Genomic DNA, 5625 nt, shown 5'->3' with positions numbered 1-5625 from the left:
ATATATATATGTAAAAAGGCAAAAATATGAAAAAAAAAAAATATTACACCAAGCTGTCTGGAAAATACAAGCATTGATAGAGCTAGTGAATGATGCAAAGTCAACCATACAGCAAATATATATATTCTGAATAGAGTTGACGAGTGTAGATAGTAGACCAGGCTCTTACTGTTTTTTTTTTTTTTTTCAATGCTTTCAGTAATTTCAATATTTCTGAACCAATGTTCAGATACATATCTAAAGCTGCTAACTCCTATGGTGAACTGATGGCCACCATAGCGAAAGAAAGAGACTTGTGAATTTGGTTACAACTCATTGTTATTCAGTATTTGCAAATGATAGCAAGTTACATTGGCAGGATTGGCATGGCTAAGTGGTCAAGAAGGCTGATTTGCAATCGTGCAGTCAACGGTTCAAGCTCACTGTGTACCACTATGCATCGCTTAGGTAAGTGTCTTCTACCATAGCCTTGGGTTGACCAATGCTTTGTGAGTGGAATTTGGTAACTAGAAACACCGGCGGAAAGCTGCCAGAAACATTAGCACGCCGGGCGAAATTCTTAGCGGTATTTCGTCTGCTGTTACGTTCTGAGTTCAAATTTCGCCAAGGTCGACTTTGCCTTTCATCCTTACGGGGTCGGTAAATTAAGTACCAGTTACGCACTGGGGGCGATGTAATCGACTTAATCCCTTTGTCTGTTCTTGTTTGTCCCCTCTGTGTTTAGCCTCTTGTGGGCAATAAAGAAATAAGAAACACTGTGTGCGTGTGTGTGTGTGTGTGTCTTTTTTACTTCTTTCAATCATTTGACTATGGCCATACTGGGGCACTATTTGAAGGGTTTCAGTAGAACAAATCAGCCTCGCAATCCTTACTCTTTTTTAAAGCCCAGTGCTTATTTCATCAGTTTCTTTTGTTGAACTACTAAGGGATTAAGTTGATTACATCAGCCCCAGTGAATAACTAGTACTTAATTTATCAACCCCAAAAGGATGAAAGGCAAAGTTGACCTGGGTGGAATTTGAACTCAGAACGTAGTGGCAGATGAAATACTGCTAAGCATTTTGCCCGGTGTGCTAACGATTCTGCCAGCTCACCACCTAAAATAATACTAATAATATTAAATGGTGTTACTCTTTAGAAAACTCTAGCGTTTCCCATTGAAAGTCCTAAGTATATGATTCAGTATCTCTATGGAAATTATCCGATTTTTGGATGAGTAATATGTTTGGTGCACCTCCATATGTCTTTCTTTGAATGGCAGTTTGAATAAATTAGTAATGTTGATTTATAGCTTCAGTAACTTTGAAAGGCGTCTTATACTATTTTTTTTTATCAAAAGTAAAGAGTTCTGAATAACAACTGGACTTCCATGGAAAGCTCTGGATTGGATAGCACAAATGGGCAAGTGTTAAGCTGCATGTGACTTTTCTCTCCACACAATAAACAGATAAGTTACAGAAGGTATGCTGTGTTGTTAAGAGGCTTATGTTGCAACCACATGGTTTTGTATATGTGTGTGTGTGTGTGTGTGTGTGTGTGTGTGTGTGTGATTCAAATTACTCTGTTGAGTTTGATGCTTATTGATTGACATTGCTTTAATTTAATCGTGCATTAATTTGTAGCCTCAGGATTATGATGATGGGATTGTTTGTTTTTAGAATGACATTGTAGGGTAGGTAGGAGGGGCCAGATGTGAATGGTTTGGATATGGCTGGTTTAAATGCTAAAGGGTTAAACACCAAATGACTATGGGGTCCACCCAAGTAAAATAGGAACCAAAGGGGTCCATTGAAAAAGAAAAAAAATGGTTGAGAACTACTGGTTTTGAGGCAGAGAGAATTTTAATAAATCATGAATCTATGTTGTATGGTATTTGATAAACCTGTATGAGTCAAAATTACAGAAGTCGAGTTGATGTACCTGAAGGTTTTGTCCTTTGGTTGCCCAATATTTTGGTACAGCATGTTCTTGGTAAATAACATGTATTGGTGATAACTTGGACTAAAGACGGCAAATTTCATTTATTTGACTCAAAAGCATTTCTTTGACTTAGACTATTGAACGGAGGTGATAAAGTAATGCAATTAAACAAATGCTTCTCTGATGCGTTGAAATAAATAAATATATTGGATTCTTTTCTTTGCAGCTAAAAGCATTTATTCAGTATTGCCTACTATCTTGATCGCTGACTCTGATCTCTCTGCACTTTAATTAGACTGAAGCTCAAGAAAATAAAACAACTTTGGGGTTTATTTGACACATTAGATGGCCTTTGCCAATCACTTTAGTAAATTTGATAGAATGTTCCACCGCTTCTACAAGATTTCCAGTTTTAAGGGGAGTGATTCATGGCCATTTGTCTGTAATTTTTCTAAGATTGATAACTAAGGTTGTGGTCTGATTAAGAAAGTTTAGATGTAATATGTGAAAAAGACAATAAAATGGCTGTATCTTAATTTACAGAAGGAATAAAATGTAGCTGTTTCAGGGACTTTAGAAAGAAAAGCCAGTTGGTAAAATGGAGGGCTTTCAGATATGAAATCCCAGTCAATGAAACACTATGTATGGACACGGGAGATGTGCTTAGAATTCATCCATACAATGGATATAAAACTAATGTTATTGATGAGGGGTAATGATAGGATGATGGCGATGTACTGATATTTCTAAATCTTCGCATGGTGCCATTTGTGTATTGAAGATAATCACACATATTCCATTTTTTTTTTCTTTTAATATATGATTTTGTCCCAAGCAAGGCATGAAGCCACTGTGGCTTAAGGGACTATGAAGAAGGACAAATATTTATTTTATTCTGAAGCTAAACTGTATTTAACCCTCTTGTGTTTACATTATTCTGCCAAGAGTACTCGATTCTGTCGTTTCACAAATGACCATGAGTACACCGAAGAAGTTCTCCTCTGGGGTACAAATGTGGATGGAAAGTCACCTCATGGGCAAATCAACCCCAGGACTTATTCTTTGTAAGCCTAGTGCTTATTCTATCAGTCTATTTTGCCGAACTGCTAAGTTATGGGGATGTAAACACACCACCATTGGTTGTCAAGCGATGTTGGGAGGACAAACACAGACACACAAACACACACACACACACACACACACACACACACACACACACACACACACACATATATATACGACGGGCTTCTTTCAGTTTCCGTCTACCAAGTCCACTCACAAGGCTTTGGGACTGAACTTGGAACCATGTCGTTGGTAAGCAAGCTATGTACCACACAGCCACTCCTGCACCTATATGATATTTTCCCTTTCATAATGCTTACAAAACACAAGTATGTCACCTGACAAAACATATCTAATGAGGAAAGAACAAAAACATTACAAAAAGTAAACCAGATAAAGAAGACAATTGAACAAACAAAAAGACGAACAGAGTGAACATTTCAATTAACAATTAATACATAAAAATGTTTTAGTTGATGGTTTTGAAGCAGAGATAGTAATAACAGTACACATGGCCTTTGCACATTAAATCTCTTGTACAGTAACTGTGTTCATACAAACTTTGCAACAAATGGAACATTTCGACTTGACACAGTTTGAAGAATGTGAAGAATGGCAAAGAAAAGTACATCATCAACACTGAGGATGCCAAGAGAAATCCCTTGAGGTCTGGTATTAGAAATAAATAAACCAACACCATGTCTGCTAACAGTAGCGACCTGTAGCACCATTCTGTCATTAAGTGACGAGGAAAGGCACATGGCTTAATGGAAAATAACAATATTAAATGGTACGTAAGAAATATGTATATTGTGATGGTGTATGGCTTAGTGGTTAAGGTAGTTGGCTCACAGTTGTGAAATCATGAGTTCGATTCATGGTGGCACGATTGTGTCCTTGAGCAAGACACTTTATCTCTCATTGCTCCAATTCATTCAGCTGGAAAAAATGAATCGTACATTTTTTTTTTTCAAAGGGCCAGCCTTGTCACACTCTGTGTCACGCTGAATCTCCCTGAGAACAATGTTAAGGGAATGCATGTCTGTGGAGTACTCAGCCACTTGCATGTTAATTTTATGAGCAGGCCGTTCTATTGATCAGATCAACTGGGACACTCATCATTGTTACTGATGGAGTGCGGGTTATAAAACTCCACCACCACCATAATCAGAAAACAAAAGAGAGAAGGAAATATTAAATTTAGTTTCTTTTTTTTTTTTTTTTCGTTTTCATTTATTTGTTCCCTTCAATATGGCAAACATACTGAGCGGTAATGAATCATTTGAAATTGCAGTGTAAATACCGTGAGCTGACCATTTGGTAACTAAACTGACTTGCTGAAAGCAAATAATTAAATCACACAGAACGACTTATTCTTCCGTCGCCCCTTTCTTTCCATCTCCCACCATCTTTGCAAAAGCTTTGATAAACTTTGATCTTTGGTGAACTAACGAGATAAACGAAAGGAAAAAGTCATTATAATTAACAGTCTTTAATCACGTAATTCTATTCTATTTTTAACATTCTTTGAGAAATAAATAATTCTTCTCTCTCTCTTGTACACATCTCTTTTTTCTATAGACTTTTGCTGTTTCATTTCCTTTATTCCTTCTTATACAGATTTCATGTTCCACTTGAACGAACTCTCTGCAGTTGAGCATTTATGAACTGCTCTTCTCAACTGGTGTGCAGTTAGCTATTGCTTCAGCTGTCTGTCTTACTGCCATTCATCATCGTTTAACGTCCACTTTCCATGCTAGCATGGCTTGGACGATTTGACTGAGGACTGGCAAGCCAGAAGGCTACACCAGGCTCCAATCTGATCTGGCAGAGTTTCTACAGCTGGATGCCCTTCCTAATGCCAACCACTCCGAGAGTGTAGTGGGTGCTTTTACGTGCCACCAGCACGAAGGCCAGTCCGGCGGTACTGGCAACGGCCACGCTATTATGCATTTTACTCTCTTCTTATGGAATTTTTTATATTTTATGCCTTTCAGTCATTGGATTGCAGCCTTACTGAGGTCTTCAATCATTGGATGGCAGCCTTGAAAGCTCTTAGTGGAACAGTTCATCCTAGTACTTATTTTTGTAAAGTCTGATACTTACGTTGTCAGTTTCCCTTGCTGAACAACTGCTAAGTTGTGGGGATGTAAACACATATGAGTTGTGAAAGGGTGGGCATAGGGAACAGAAACCCAAAGACACATACATACAATGCATACCGCTGCCTATACCAGTTATTTTAACACTTTTCTCGCTGTATTGCGTGCTTGTTTCTTTTTTGCATCTGTGATTTTATTTTTGATCTTCCATATGAATGAAGATATTGCCTTCGTTTTGCTGATTTTCTTTCTACAAAATGAGAAGATGCATTGTGGAACTGTTATTTTAACGAGTTGTGTCTATTTATCACCTGATGAGACACACTTGCACCACGGGATGCTCCTGAACCAGCTGTTAAGTGTACCACTTAATCGTGAGGGATCGATACTAGATGTGTCAAAATAACTGTCATGATTAATAATAAATTCTCGTATATTCCATCTTCTGTCTTTCATTTACCATATATATATATGAAGGTGTATGGCTCAGTGGTTAGGGTGTTGCACTCATGATTTCAAGATCGTATATGTATATATATAT

The sequence above is a fragment of the Octopus bimaculoides genome, chromosome 4, assembly GCF_001194135.2.
Source record: "Octopus bimaculoides isolate UCB-OBI-ISO-001 chromosome 4, ASM119413v2, whole genome shotgun sequence".
Lineage (NCBI taxonomy): Eukaryota > Metazoa > Mollusca > Cephalopoda > Octopoda > Octopodidae > Octopus > Octopus bimaculoides.
The sequence above is the reverse complement of the archived record's forward strand: the minus strand, read 5'-3'. Positions refer to the sequence as shown.